General features: G+C 39.2%; 1 long non-coding RNA gene across 1 annotated transcript; it reads right to left on the bottom strand.

Annotated features, from left to right (window-relative positions):
- Window positions 1–358: 358 nt before the first annotated feature.
- On the bottom strand, window positions 359–4,230 carry LOC136846679 (uncharacterized). The gene is made up of 3 exons (XR_010855485.1): window positions 4,094–4,230; window positions 3,549–3,644; window positions 359–605 (listed from the first exon to the last, which is right to left on the bottom strand). It is a non-coding gene; the product is annotated as an uncharacterized lncRNA (long non-coding RNA).
- Window positions 4,231–16,199: the final 11,969 nt, after the last annotated feature.

A 16,199-nucleotide genomic window follows, 5' to 3' on the forward strand; every position in this document is an offset into this window, starting at 1 on the left:
TGCCTAGTCACCTTATTCAGGTAGGCTCAGTAGTGATCAACAGCCGATTGCCCTATCCATTTTTAATAGGCACTGAAGCATACTGCTTTTCAAACCATAAGGTTTAAATAAACCTCAGCGTGCAATTACTATGCTGCATTATCCTTAGTTATCAATTTAAAAGTTTGGAGACTGATTTTTTGTAGTTAATAAACCTAACAGTAGGTTTATAACATTGCCAAATCAACTTCATACAAGACTCAAAATTTGCTGTACGTAAATTCGTAGAAGTGCATAAACCCTTTAAAGTGGCCCACAGCCAACAAGATGAGATTAAGCAGCTTGACAAAAAACCAAGAGGTACTTTCATACAACAGGGGAAGAACCAATAAATTCATTATTCAAGAATCTTCTTTATTACAATCTTATTTGAAAACCACAAGGATTACACAGTCAAGGAGCTGTAAATTCAATCTTCCTTGAAAAGCAGTTCAGACCCCAATTTCTTACCAGCTATGTAATATTCGTGTCTACGTTCATTTTCCTTCAAAGGTTTTTATTCAGCGACCTCCAAGTAGAAGCTGTCCAATGCTTTTCTCTGTAGCGTACGTTCCCGTTCTATCCAACTGGAATAAAAGACCAACAAATCAAAGGAAATACTCCAATACATAGCACTGAGGAACAAACCATAACTGGCACTAGAATTTACAATTTGGAAACAAGTTAATTACGGCTGTTAAGATATTACTTTAAGGTTAAATTACTAATTCAAGTAATTAGCTTTCACATGGCTTCAAAACTGAAAAGAGAAAGTTAACATAGTAGAATAGATTAAATCTATTGAAGCATGAAAACGAAGAATTTCTTGTAGTAAACCAAAAAGCCAGAAGAGTTTCGAAGAGACTTTACCAAGCTGAGCTAAAACTAGTTTACCAAATATAACGCAATTGCTCCATAAAATCTGAAGCTACGCCAAAGAACACTTAAGTCAGCAACGAATGATTAAAAACCGTTTATCTTAAGTCTCTTCAAGAATAAAACTACCCAATATAATTTGGATACAATACCAGGTTAACTAATTAGCTATATTTTGGCATTACCCCTTTTCTTGCCCCTTCTCTATTTAAGTTAGGTATACAAACGGATACAAACGGATTTTTGGCATCGCCCCTAATACAAACGGATTTTTGGCATCGCCCCTAATACAAACGGATTTTTGGCATCGCCCCTAATACAAACGGATTTTTGGCATCGCCCCTAATACAAACGGTTTTTGGCATCGCCCTAATACAAACGGATTTTTGGCATCGCCCTAATACAAACGGATTTTTGGCATCGCCCTAATACAAACGGATTTTTGGCATCGCCCTAATACAAACGGATTTTTGGCATCGCCCCTAATACAAACGGATTTTTGGCATCGCCCCTAATACAAACGGATTTTTGGCATCGCCCCTAATACAAACGGATTTTTGGCATCGCCCCTAATACAAACGGATTTTTGGCATCGCCCCTAATACAAACGGATTTTTGGCATCGCCCTAATACAAACGGATTTTTGGCATCGCCCCTAATACAAACGGATTTTTGGCATCGCCCCTAATACAAACGGATTTTTGGCATCGCCCCTAATACAAACGGATTTTTGGCATCGCCCCTAATACAAACGGATTTTTGGCATCGCCCTAATACAAATGGATTTTTGGCATTGCCCCTAATACAAACATTTTTGGCATCGCCCCTAATACAGATTTTTGGCATCGCCCCTAATACAGATTTTTGGCATCGCCCCTAATACAAACGGATTTTTGGCATCGCCCCTAATACAAACGGATTTTTGGCATCGCCCCTAATACAAACGGATTTTTGGCATCGCCCCTAATACAAACGGATTTTTGGCATCGCCCCTAGTACAAACGGATTTTTGGCATCGCCCCTAATACAAACGGATTTTTGGCATCGCCCTCTACGAATTAACTTTTGGCATTACAAAATTAAGCATTTCTGATAAACACTGCTATTTCTAAGTTTCGTACATTATCTACAATTAGCTTAAATGCCTGATATCCAAGAAATCTAACCCACTAAAGATCCTGATTGTCTTGTCAAAACAGCTTGTATAATTAAAAGCTTTAGACAAGTTACTGGTCTATCAAAAATCTGGTATTATTTCACTTATGGACATTAATTGCTTTCAACATAAAATATAGGTTTTTCTGTTGTATTATGATGTGATTTGAATGATTTTGAGGTTTATTTCCATCGCAAATGAATACTTATCCTTCCCCGGCAAATAATATACTGTATACAAAATTAATAAAATTACGACTTGTCAGAATACTGCACCCCCCCTCTCCATAGCTAATACGGCAAAACTGTGTTTACTGATTACAGTTTTGCCGTATTATATGGAGAAGGGGGGCAGTATGCTGACAAGTCGTAATTTTATTAATTTTGTATACAATATATCATTTGCCGGGGAAGGATAAGTATTCATTTGCGATGGAAATAAAACCTCAATCATGTAAATCACATCATAATACAACAGAAAAACCTATATTTTATGTTGAAAGCAATTAATGTCCATAAGTGAAATAATACCAAAAATCTTAAGATAACCTGAACCAAATTAGTTTGATCAATATAAAGTAAAAGAAAAAATACTAAAAACACTAGATAATTTATTCAGATTAAATTCCTGGTAATGCTGAGCAAACCTTATTTGAATTCAAAACTATCTTCAAAATACAAGAAAACGGTCGAAAACTAAGGCAGTCAGTTTAAACTAAAAAAACTATTTTGAAAACCTGCATACCTAATTTGTATTTTACTCAACCGCTAATTTAAACACCGAGGCCTACCAAATGTGTGAGAACTAAAGCATACAGTAGTATTTACCACCTGAAAAAAAAACATTCATGAACTTATGTAGCAGGACCCAAGAGGCCTACTACACAAGTTCACGAGAGTTCCCCCACCCCGTACAGGGGTACCGCCCCTGCAGGGGTGGAGGCAGATTCTGTAATGCCATAACAATACAGAATTCACTTTAAATTACAAAAACTATACACAGCAAGTCCCATGTACACCAATAAAGTTCCTAATAACCAATATAAAATTCAGTTATCTAATTAAAATCCAAAAACAGCTATACACATCAAGTCCCATGTACGACAATCAAGCTTCTAACACTCATTGGACGCAAAGCACGTGAGCAAACATTCAACTACAAAACACCTGCAAACCATCACCCAATACACTAATTCCCCCATTCACTCGACCCGAACAGATCTCACAAAACATACAAATCTGAATCCTTACAAGCTATAACATCCACTTGAAAAATATACTGAAGGCATCAATACGAAAACCCTTACCAAATCCTTGACAATTCAAACATACCATAATGCATACAGAACTTCCAGACCATCTCTCACTTCACAATACTTAAGTGCATGAAATTACCCATTCCATTTATTCAAACTTTTTTCTAGTAAATGAAACATGACTACACACTCAAAAACAAAGCAATGAGCACCCAAGCACTCCAAAGTCTGAAGGGCACTTACCATCATATACTGCTAGTTGGATTGATTGAAGACTTTAGGGCAATATACAGGAATCCACAATGCAGGAGAATGATTCACGAAGCTCCACAGTAGACCCTGAAAACAGTAATTTATCAGTGTTCTACGTGCGACAAGCTAAAAGTAATGTCTGCTAGGAAATTAAAATACGCGAAAGTTAATCCTAAACTACTTGCTGAAATATGCCTTCAATACTACATAAAAAACTCTTTAAGATCACTGCTTCCACAGTATCCGAACTAACACTGCTTCAGAGACCTCAATAACAGCATTGTAATAGGCACTAGTTATATAAAAATCTTCGCTCACTGCTCTGCAACTGAACTCGGATACGTAACAGCTAAAAATTACAAGTAACAAGTAACTGAAAATTGGAACAAAACTCACTATGTTCTCGTAAGTCACACACCAAGGTAAAACTTCTGGTACAATAAAAGCACTAAATCACAAACTAAACAGTAAAACACCTATGAAAAGCAGGAGAGAACGTAAATCACTGGGCAACGTAACACAACAATACCACCTACCCTTAAGGTGTTACCCTGACGGAGCAAACTCTTCCAACCAAGAAAATTCGACGGCAAACTCGACGGATATCAAGCAATTTACACTACACAACACCAAGACTCGCCGGCAACTAAACAGCAGTCTCGCGAAAAGCGAGGCTCGTCAACATCCAGAGGCGGGCAAGGACGCTGGACTGCCCGAACTAGTACTTCTACGGAGCTTAATGTTTCTTTCGCGGAAACCATTGCTCTTTGCGATCCGTTCTGTAAACGACTAGTGATCATTCTGGCATGATCGCCACAAACGTTTTAATTTCTTTATCGTTCACCATGTATTGATGAAGATTGAATCTGTCTTTTGGTGATTTGTTAAACTGTATACATGTAATACGAATTCTTGTCGACTCGTCTGTTAGATGCAGAAAGTAAATAAAGATTTTTTTTTTTTTACAGTTTTAATGTCGAAAGAATCTAATTTCAAAACATCAATTTAAAATAGGATTTGACAGTCTTTGGTTTTCGGATCAATAATAACAGTAACAGCAAATAATATTGTTATTTAGTGACTGCAGTAGTGGCAGTGGAAGGGGTCTTTGGTTGTTTCAGCTGAAATATTTTATAAATACTTAATCGCTTTTTGCCGAAATGCAACTCTGTTAGAATGAACATCGGGGATTATCAGTCACCTAGAAACTTAAAAATTAAGCATATAGTGGGTGTCCTTGATTTGCTGATGATACCGTTTACACTTATTCATATTCCATTTTCATCATAATGGATATGACGGCTGGAAAAGCAAATGGAAAATGTTTCAGATTCAGTTTGTTGTGTTGCATGATCAGTCCGGTTGGTATTTAATCATACGAGTAATTGATGTGTTTGGTTGCCTTGTCAAATGATTTCAAAGTGTATCTATTTATAATAATTTTATGACGGTAGGGTCAATGCCCCAGCCTCGTAATGAGAACCAAATCATTAATGAAACTGGCAACAAGACATAGAATTTTGGCGTGAGCGGTAGTCGGGTCACAGTGAGGCGAAAAAGGTCAGACGTTGTGGAAATGCTCTGTAAGTTTGTAACACAGTAAGGAAAATAAGTGGTGTATCTGGTAATGGCTGCTCCTTCCTGATCTCGAAAGCTCTCTGGTTAATTGGATACTGAAATCGATATGATTTCTCATTAGCAAAAGAATGTAAGACAATGATGTATTATTGACTAAAATTCTGAATTTATTAATAATGTTCCTCATCTCTTAAGAATTAGCCCCTTATCAGAACTATTTTTTCCTTAACTTCAAAATCAAATACCTTCTCCCAAAGAATGGTAAGAGTATTCCATTCTTAAGATTACACATTCTTGGGGAAATTAAATGGATGAATTTAATTTGCATGTTTCAAGTATCTCATTTTCATTTGCCTTGGTATTCTAAGTATCTGTGGGTGTTTTGTTTATACTTGAGAAAATAAGATCAACAGTTCCTAATTGCTTTTATGTGTTTTGTGTTATGATGATTTGAGCATAATGATAATTATCTCCATATAATAGACTGCAGTGCGTATCACAACCTACCTTTCAGTTTACAACACTGATAGCCACGGGCAATAACTCCGCACGTAGGCGTGAGGGTACCTCTGTCTGAACTTCAGAAGGGCACACAACGCCCTTAACCCCGCAAATTGTATTCTCGATCCTCTTTTATATTACCGCAATTTCTGATCATATAGTATGCACTAGCAACAACGTAAAACAGAAGAAGCATTCAAGGCAACCAGCTTTAATTTAACCAGCAGCCTTCGGTCTAAGATGCACTAGGCTAATACGTGTAAGACTCATCATAACGGGCTAGTAGACCTTAGACCAAAACACAACAGACTAGTAGACTTTAGACTAAAAAAAAAAAAACGCATCCAGCAGCGGACCTTCACCCCATGCGGATCAGGCCAGTAGACATTAGTTCTGGGCTTACCGGTCAGTAGAAATAGCCCGCCTTAAACACACGGCCAGTAAATTCAAATGATAGCAGTGGGAGCTAGGCCTAACCCCCTATGTACCAATGCTACGCTCAAACTGAGCGTGAAAGAGGTCAACATGCTTTCATTGATCTTTATGAATATTGCTTACCCATTTTCTGCTTGATACGCCTATTTATAGAGGCACACCGTTGCTGAAGAGTATCAGCTACCAGGTATACAAATGGCTATTCTGCAGGTTTTAAAAAAATATATATAAAGTTCTCCTTACATCAATTCTCTCTTCTTTATGTGCAATCTTGGGCGTCCTAGTTCAATATACGTGTGCGAATTCCTTCTGCCTTTTCAAGTCTGCGCAAAATTAGCCCGTCATTCAAGTCCAAAGAGTTAAGAAGCAAAACAAAAAAGAAAAACAAAAGAGGAAAAGGAGAATTTCTCCTCGTGAGTGTTTGGCTGATAACTCAACTTAAATTAGGTTCATTTCTGTTGCTTCAGATGGAAGCTCTGCAAATATTTCCTGAAAAATTCTCCTGGCTAAACAAAGATGATTTCAGCCCGTCTCTTCTTGGTTATTTAGAAAGATATATTGTTTCCAATTGCCGTGAAAACTGGGCAGGAACTTTCTTGAAACATCCGTAATATTCTCAGTGAAATTGAAACTGAAAGGTTATGTTCATTAACCTGGTATAAACTAAAGAGAAGTTTTCTTGAAACATTCATAATCATCTTTTCACTTATAATTAAAATATTTCTAAAAATTTCGTTGCCGTTTTAAAAGTATTTCTTAAAACCAATATGATTCTGCGGAAAGGAAAGGTTAAAAGCTACGACCTAGTTCTACCTTTACCTGCCTCTATTTGTTTTATGTTGGTCTATTTGCCATCAAGTCAGGTATCCCAAAATCTTACGGACAGATCTTAATTAAACTTCCGGGCGGGAAAGTGGGTCATGGATTGAGAACGAAATCACTAAACTTTCAGAAAGGATTTGGATCCAGGCGTCGTTTTTTCCCGTTTTCTTTGAGTTCGGAAGTGTGAGGAAAATCGTATCCGAGTAAATGCTTGGGATTCTTTGCTGCAGTTTTGTTTCGTTTCGGGAATGTTATCAGATCTGACCTTCGTGGACTGGTTTGGTTGGTCTTGACCAGATTTGTTGAGGGAAAGTTGCGTAAATCTTTTATACTGAATGCCGTGTTTATCTTTTCACCTTTAGTGCTTTTATTGGATTTTGTTTAGCCAGGTTTTTTTTTGTAGCAGTAGCCCAACCTAACCTTTCGACCTCAACATGATATGAATTACGGGATGATTTAACCTAGTTATGAATGTATCATTAACAAATATAGACGGAATTTCTTGCGTGAATACTGGAAGCAGATGAGAAATGGCGTGATACGTTTTCCTGACGCTTAAATATCACGGATATTGTATCACTTAGCCTAAACGAGAGAGAATACAGGTCACATTCGAATAATACGCAATCTTTTAAATATTTGTCTTTATTATGGGACGCAAATCCTCTTTACTCTGGATTTGCAATGTTAACGCCATGGTCATAAATAACTTAACGCTGGAATGAACTCGATTAAATTATACAGTTTTCTGGAAAATGCGATAAGAGGATTTGATGGTAGGTCAGCCTTTGAGGCTGAAACTCATTTTATTTTATTTCTAGGACGCCCCTCTCCACAGTGGCGGAGATTCTCCACGTTCGACTTGCAGCCAGATACGTAATTTACGCCTTAGGTTAACATGGGCACTATGGCGAACTCAGGAAACGGGCATCAATTCCAGCCACGCCCCCTCCCTCCCCCCTTCCCATACTCCCGGCACAAACACGCATATATACAGTAGGCCTATATATATACAGTATATATATACGTATGTGTGTAGGTATGTGTTTGTGTGTGTATGCATATATGTATGTGCGTACTTGTGCCAGAGGCATGTAAAAACAAAATAATGCCATAAACAATGCACAAGCATTCGGAGCAGAGCAGAAAAACCTAGTACGTTCATACTTCGCCTGACTGACGCCCCACGAAACCAGGCTCCATTGATGACGTATCTATGATGACCGAACTCATTAAGGTCGGAAAGCGAGGATTCCTTTCTTGAAGTGGAAATATCGATAAGACGACGGAAACTCTTCAGAATCTTTGCAAACTTTTAGATGCTACTTTTTCTTCTTTTTTGTCCCCGCAAGCTACAAGACAGCGACGGGTATCGGAAAGATGAAGAAAATGATGAGAGAGTTTTCGAAAACTTCTTCTTCCGAGTTCTGATCACCCGAGTGTGAATAACAGAGGACCGTCCAATTCTTCCTCTTGTGAAAAGTTGTACGGAATCTGATTTCGCTTTTATTGATGTTGAGGCCGACTGGACGGGCATCCAAATGTCTTGTTTTATCAAGGCGCTGAGAAATCATCAAGAAGATGGGAGCGGTAAAAATTGGTGTTTAGCCCTGCTGGAAGTCTTTTAAAGGCTACTGGAAGTCTTTTAAAGGCTACTGGAAGTCTTTTAAAGGCTACTGGAAGTCGTTTAAAGGCTACTGGAAGTCTTTTAAGACTGGGGGAAGTCTCTGGAAGGCTGCTAGAAGTATCTCGAGGGCTGGTGGGAATCTTGAAGGCAGCTGGAAGCCTTTCGGAGTCTGCTAGAAGTCCCTTGGAGGCTACTGAAAGTCTCTTGAGGGCTGGTGGAAGTCTCTTGAAGGCTGCTGACAGCCTTTTTAAGACTGCTGGAAGTCTCTTGAGGGCTGATGGAAGTCTTTTAAAGACTGCTGGAAGCCTCTTGGAGGCTGCTGGAAGTCTCTTGAAGGCTGCTGGAAGTCTTTGTAAGACTGCTGGAAGCCTTTTGGAGGCTGCTGGAAATCTCTTGAGGGCTGATGGAAGTCTTTTAAAGACTGCTGGAAGCCTTTTAGAGGCTCCTGGAAGTCTCTTGAGGACTAATGGAAGTCCTTTAAAGACTGCTGGAAGCCTCTTGGAGGCTTCTGGAAGTCTCTTGAGGGTGGTGGAAGTCTCCAGAAGGCTGCTGGAAGTCTCTTAAAAGCTGCTGGAAGTCTTTTTAAGACTGCCGTAAGTCTTTTGAGGACTGTTGGAAGTCCCTTGAAGGCTGTTGGAAATCCCTTAAAGACGAGTGTTACAAGACTAGGAGATAATTCGTTATCCTTGATAACTATATCCGGCACCTGATGATACATTCTTTCACGATGCAAGATACTTATTAAAACTGAAAAATTAAACCTGTTTAACTGACAGTGACCCTTACATCATTCCAGTAAGCTATGTGACAATCACTGTCAACCTGTAGAAGCACAGATCGTTCTTTATTTGATCTTTAGCGATCACGGCCAGCTTGTAGATTTTTCATAAGTCGACAATAAATGGAGCCATCTGCAATGATTTCGCCAAGGACTGTATCAGCTCAGTCACCACAAACACGTAATCGAAAACATATAAAAAGGAATTCAAACGCTATTGTTCATAGCTTCTGAACCTGCTTTAAAACGTACCTAAATCCAATCTGACAATTTTCCGTTTTGCTCTCCAATTTTGTCAGATGTTAGATTCACCAGATGTTTTAGGGACTCTATCCCATTTCGACATCGCAAAGAGAACACAGAAGAAGAAGAAGAAGAAGAAGAAGAAGAAGAAGAAGAAGAAGAAGAAGAAGAAGAAGAAGAAGAAGAATTCATCGTTTTGGGTACGTTGCTTTTGGTGCATACTAACCATGTTATCGAACACTAATGCCACCAGGAAAGAAAACTAGCCAAGAATCTTCTTCTTCTTCTTTTATCGCTCGCAGTTGGTTCAGAGACCTTCTGGAACATGAAGGAATAACTGTTAAATCTATGGCCAACGCTTCGTAGCTACAAACTACACGCATTCAGTTACTGAACAATGTTATTTTGTTTTCCTTTTCCCTTATTTTGTGTGTAGAGTTTTCTGAAGTTTGCAACTGCTGCTCTTAGCTCTTTGAGTTTTATTTCCGTGACTATGTCGTTTTATTATCAGACAAACCGCGTAAGTAACTCGGGGTTTAACTTTGAAAGCTCAGTACATGAGATTCATAATGTTCATGATGATGATGATCAAATGAGTTTCTTTCTTACAGAGGAAGAAACAAACAAAAACAGCCTTACGAAAAGAAGTGATGCAACTACTCGTAAATTTGCAGTATCGTAAATTTCGACAACATAATGATGAGGATGGAGGAGAAAACCCAGAAATCCAAAGAAAATCTACAATTAATAAAAAAGAAGTAAACAATGCGCCGAAGTTTCTTGGGCACAATCGAGTTTTCTGTACAGCCGCTACAGCGTATAATTAAGGCCACCGGAAATAGGTCTATCTTTCGGTGGTCTCGGTATAATGTTCCACGAGTTGCGACCCATGAAACTTTAACCACGGCCCAGTGGTGGCCTATCCTATATCGTTACCAGAAACACGATCATAGCTACCTTTAACCTTAAATAAAATAAAAACTACTGAGGCTAGAGGGCTGCAATTTGCTATGTTTGATGATTGGAGGGTGGATGATCAACATACCAATTTGCAGCCCTCTAGACTCAGTAGTTTTTAAGATATGAGAGCGGACAGAAAAAGTGAGGACAAAATAAAGTGCGGACAGAATAAGTGCGGACGGACAGACAAAGCCGGCACAACAGTTTTCTTTAACAGACAACTAAAAAATCAGTTTGTCATCTAAATGCATAAATAACAGATTTCTATCTTAAGGTGAGATGAATTTGAACAACTTCCTCGGGAAACCATTTTATTAATAACAAAAATGGAAGCCGTCTCTTAGCAGGATGAAATGGACGCGTCATTAAAGCAGGTTCCCAGGAGGAAATCTTCTAAATCACCTCAATGTAACCTAAAATTGCCTCTCGAGTTGTAGGAAGGATTTATCTAAGAGTACTGTAAAGAAAATTGTCTCTCTATACTACCCGTTTTTTTAATTAGGCTTATTGCTGTGTTCATAAGATGACATTTTCGTAATAACTGTTTTACGGAACTCAGGGGAGCAGAAAATTTGATACGTAGAGATCATTAATAAATGTAACGCAGAAGGAATTTTACATCTCAGCCAGTTTTTAATATTCAGACTTTTTGCTGATAAATTTAGAAATTATTAAGACTCGGCTAAAAAATTATAAGCTGTAGGGGAAAATTGGAAAGAGAAAATAATACATCCGGAAGATATTAAGAGTATATAATTAGGCGAAATTTGTGGAAGACTAAATGTGGCTATTTCAAATCGTAAGGCCATGTTTAAAAATCTTCTGAGGCAAAGAAACAGATGACAAACTAAAATACACGCGAAGCTCGTAACTGTGTCAACGTAAAAAAAAAAAAGATAAATATATATTTTCGCCTCCTAATCCATTTCGAAATTTAATGGATGCTTCCTTATCCCTCCATAACTTTCCATAAAAGTCCATCCCAACTCTTTCGAGATAATCTGGTTTCAGTTGCAGCATCTTTCGCTCATCCAGAAAGAGATCAGTCATGACCTTATCTAGTAGTGTAATTAGTCTTACTATTTATCAGGCCGGTTATAATGAAATTTGTATAACACCTGTGAGTGGTTTTGAAATGTCTCTGACGCGTGCGAAGCGTAGCGATATTCCATTTATCCTTGCTGTTTTAGTTTCCTGTAAAAGAAAATTATTGTGCCGGTTTTGTCTGTCCGTCCGCACTTTATTCTGTCCGCCCTCAGATCTTAAAAACTACTGAGGCTAGAGGGTTGCAAATTGGTATGCTGATCACCCACCCTCCAATCATCAAACATACCAAATTGCAGCCCTCTAGCCTCAGTAATCTTTATTTTATTCAAGGTTAAAGGTAGCCCTAATCGTGCTCCTGGCAATGAGATAGGATAGGTCACCACCGGGCCGTGTTTAAAGTTTCATGGGCAGCGGCTCATACAGCATCACACCGAGACCACTCAAAGATAGATCGATTTTCGGTGGCCTTGATTATACGCTGTATCGGCTGTACAGAAAACTCGACTGCGCCGAAGAAACTTCGGCGCATTTTTTTACCTGTTTTTTATTGCAAAAGGATTCCCAAGAAAACAGCTCACCGTGACGCCATTCATCGCCAGAGGAAGCGCTGGAACCCGTGTATCAAGTTCGAGGAAAACAAATGACAAACACCTTTGTAGGGCTCCTTACAAAGGCGGCCGAAGACCACATGGAAACAAAAAAAGGGCGCTGACGTCCCCTTTACAAGCCGAAGGTCTACAACTTTCTCAATAGGATAATATTGGAAACTTAACATATAACAAGGGCTGTTAACGGGATAGCACCATCCTGGCGAGAGAAAACTACCTGCAAGGCCGGCCGAGACAAGAGGGTGATTGAAAGTTCTCGAGGCCCCGGAAGCCTGCAAAGTTATAATTGGCCCCTGGCGGCAGACGGCCGGCCACGGAGAAGAAGAGTAGACGTTCGTAGGAGAAAACTTGGAAAGATGTAGTGTTTCCCTTTTCAACGTTAGAGACTGAAGAATTGAACTGAATATAGAATTTAGGCCAAAGGTCAAGCACTGGGACCTATCGGGTCATTCAGCGCTGAGATGGAAATTGACAGGAAAAGGTTTGAAAGGTGTAACGGGAGGAAAACCTCGCAGTTGCACTATGAATCAATTGTTATGAGAGGGTGGAGAGTACGATGGTAGAAAGAGAATATGAAAGGAGGCACAGTAAAAGGAACGAAAGGGGTTGCAGCTAGGGCCCGAAGGCACGCTTTAAAGAACCTTCAGTAATACCTACAGTGCACAGCGTGGGGTGCACTGACGGCACTAACCCCCTACGCGGATAGCAATCTATTGCACACACACTCGAGATGGGTTGTTCTGGCTCACTAACAAAGAGAATAATATAGCAATGCACCACAGGAAAAACGCTGATTAACTGATGGATTAACATGTACCCAATCTCTCACAACACAGTCATTCCAAATTATAATCGACCACTTTGAAAGCCTTCGAGTTGGCCTGGTAGTTAAACACAAAAAAAAGGAGATCACCTGTAATGGAACAATTGCCGCTGTCTCAGCAAGCCGCAAAAGACGGGACATAATCCCGGTTAGCCAACAGGATGTAAATAAGTTCATTTGAAAAATAAAACGAGGTCAAGCGAAAGAACCGCTTCACCGTCAGGATATTGAAGGAAATTATTATCAAACGAACAGAGTGGGAATTCGTCGAAGAGCATAGAAGCCTTCTCCACAATCCTGAGTTCTAGTTTTCTGTAAAAGAAAACTATTGCGCCGGCTTTGTCTGTCCGTCCGCACATTATTCTGTCCGCTCTCAGATCTTGAAAACTACTGAGGCTACAGGCCTGCAAATCGGCATGTTGATCATCCACCCTCCAATCATCAAACATACCAAATTGCAGCCCTCTAGCCTCAGTAGTTTTTTCTTTGATTTTATTCAAGGTTACGGGTAGCCATAATCGTGCTTCTGGCAACGACATATATATATATAACATATAATATATACATATACTGTATATGTATATATATATATATATATATATATATATATATATATATATATATATATATAGAGATAGATATAGATAGAGAGAGAGAGAGAGAGAGAGAGAGAGAGAGAGAGAGAGAGAGAGTTTTTGATGTTGAAAGGATACGTGTTCTTAATCCCTTCGTGCTCCATTTCACTGCTTCACTCTCTGTCGCAATATCCGTTGTTTCCTATTCAGGAGTTTCACTTTTAATCTACATTTCTGCCGCCATTGAATCTCATTTCATTTTATTTTTTTTTTTTTTTTTTGCCTCAAATTGATCTTTGGATTTTCATTTTTTTATTCATTTTTATTTTTTTGTAGTTTTCATCTTGATGCAATTTTAAAAACTGGGGTTCATACTTTATTGCCCTGATGATCTGGTTAAATGAATTTTTTGTGCATGACTGGGACCGTGCTGGAAGACGGCAAGACAATAAATAAATATATCTATACATATATATATGTTTATATATATTCATACATATATATATATGTATTTGTATATGTATATATATATGTGTGTGTGCGTGCGTATATATTTGTATGTATGTATTTATGAATATATATATATATATATTTATATTTTTCTTAAGAGTAAACACATTCATACAACATCGCACAAGAATGCGTAATACATATCTATACCTATGAATGCTGAAAGTCACGATGAAGATAAAGGAATTTCAGACCATCACAGTGAAGAAAGCTTGAAATTTATTACCTCGCGTTTTCATTTTTATTCAAATACTCCTCAAAACCTCTGAGGCAAACTAAGCGTAAAATATCATTTTCCCTTCCCTCAACATTTGTCCAATCTCTGGCAAAACTGCTTTAATCAAGGCTGATTTAATTCCTTTTGTCTGCGGAAATGTAATTAATTTTGCCGGCTGAGAGAGAGAGAGAGAGAGAGAGAGAGAGAGAGAGAGAAGGCGATCAGGAATCACTTCACTGGATTTCCTTTCTTTTTCTTCTTTATTTCTTAATTTAAAAAAACGAAAACAAATGATTAAATGATCACAGAGAGAGAGAGAGAGAGAGAGAGAGAGAGAGAGGAGACTTTCTTTCCCGTGAAATTCAAACAGAAGAAAGTAACCGCTTTGTCGACCTGGATTTATTCGCAGATTACTTCCGAAAGTTATGCTTCCATCCGCCGACTTTGTTAACAAAAAAATATCTGGAAAACGGCTTAACAGTCTTGGATGAAATTGGTTAATCAAAACAGCCGCTGGATGGGCATTCGCCAAATGGCTGACTTGCGGTGGATGCCTGTGACGATATGAAGCTTCGTCGCCATGGAAACTAGGAAACTATCTCGTCCATTAAATTGCATAAGGATTTTTGCTTTCAAAGTTCAAATATCGACTCCGGCCTGAGTCGTTGCTAGGCAAAGTTGCGGTAAGTATGCTCTTTACTCGACAGTTTTTTCTTTGACGCATCTTATTCTGGAACGAGTTTTACGCGCGCTAGAACTCGGGGCTTCTGCCTCCCCTACCCTCCCGATCCCCTACCTACCCCGCCCCACCCGTGGCGGACAAACATGTTTACAGGAGGAGGGTGAATGTCTCCCCTACTCTTCCGTTCCCCTACCTACTCCGCCCACACCCGTGGCAGACAAACAGGTTTGCAGGAGGAGGGTGGATGTCTCCCCTACATACCCAACACCCCCACCGGGGCAGATAAACAGGTTTGCAGGAGGGGGGGTGGATGTCTTCCCTACCTACCCCACTCCTACGTGGGGTAGACAAACAGGTTTGCGGGAGGAAGGTGGATGTCTCCCCTACCCTCCCGATCCCCTGCCTACCCCGTCCCCCACCCGGGGCGGACAAACCAGTTTGCAAGGGGGTGGGTGGCTGTGTCATGTATCCCCTACTGTCACCCGGGGGAGGACAAACAAGATCACATCCTTTTGGATTTTACTATTATAGAAGATGTTCATCAGTGTTCCACCGCTGTGGAACAATAACGAAGCTGAGCCGAGCAGATGCAGTTCTTCAGTGTAGAGTGAAACTTTTCTGTCTTCAGAATACTGTCTTTTCTTTCCCCGTCTCTCTGTCTCCGCCTGGCTTTTATGATTTCGGTCGAAGGTTTTCCTCTGATTTTCTTGCCAATGAACATTCCTATCTTAGATAGCTAGCGCAGGAAATGAATTATTAATTTTTTAATCATTTCTCGCTGATATTAAAAAATGTTAACAATAAAGCCACTTTCTAAATTATAATAAATATCGTCCTGGAAATTTTTGTCTAGCGTGGCGTAATAAATATTACTTTTTCTACCTGGTCACGGGTGCATAGAACATGAACTGAAATAGTGTTTTCAGCATTCGCGATATAATATACATTATATGAGATTACATTTGCAATGAAGACCGAAATACGAAGACAGAAAAAAGCAAGATAATTTCTGATATTACATTTCCGACCATCACTTCCACGCGTACACACACTCACACACACAGACACACACGCACGCAAACACACACACAAACATCAAAGTCGCTTACCAGTTATATCATTCATTAAGCTCTGCGGTATAATCTTGCATATTCATGCAGGAGAGTGTTTTAAGATAGCAGTAGTTCCCTAAATGGCGTCTCTCTTGCATCAACGCAGTCTCAGAGGGCTTTGTTC

This window comes from Macrobrachium rosenbergii, chromosome 15, assembly GCF_040412425.1.
Source record: "Macrobrachium rosenbergii isolate ZJJX-2024 chromosome 15, ASM4041242v1, whole genome shotgun sequence".
NCBI classification, from domain to species: domain Eukaryota; kingdom Metazoa; phylum Arthropoda; class Malacostraca; order Decapoda; family Palaemonidae; genus Macrobrachium; species Macrobrachium rosenbergii.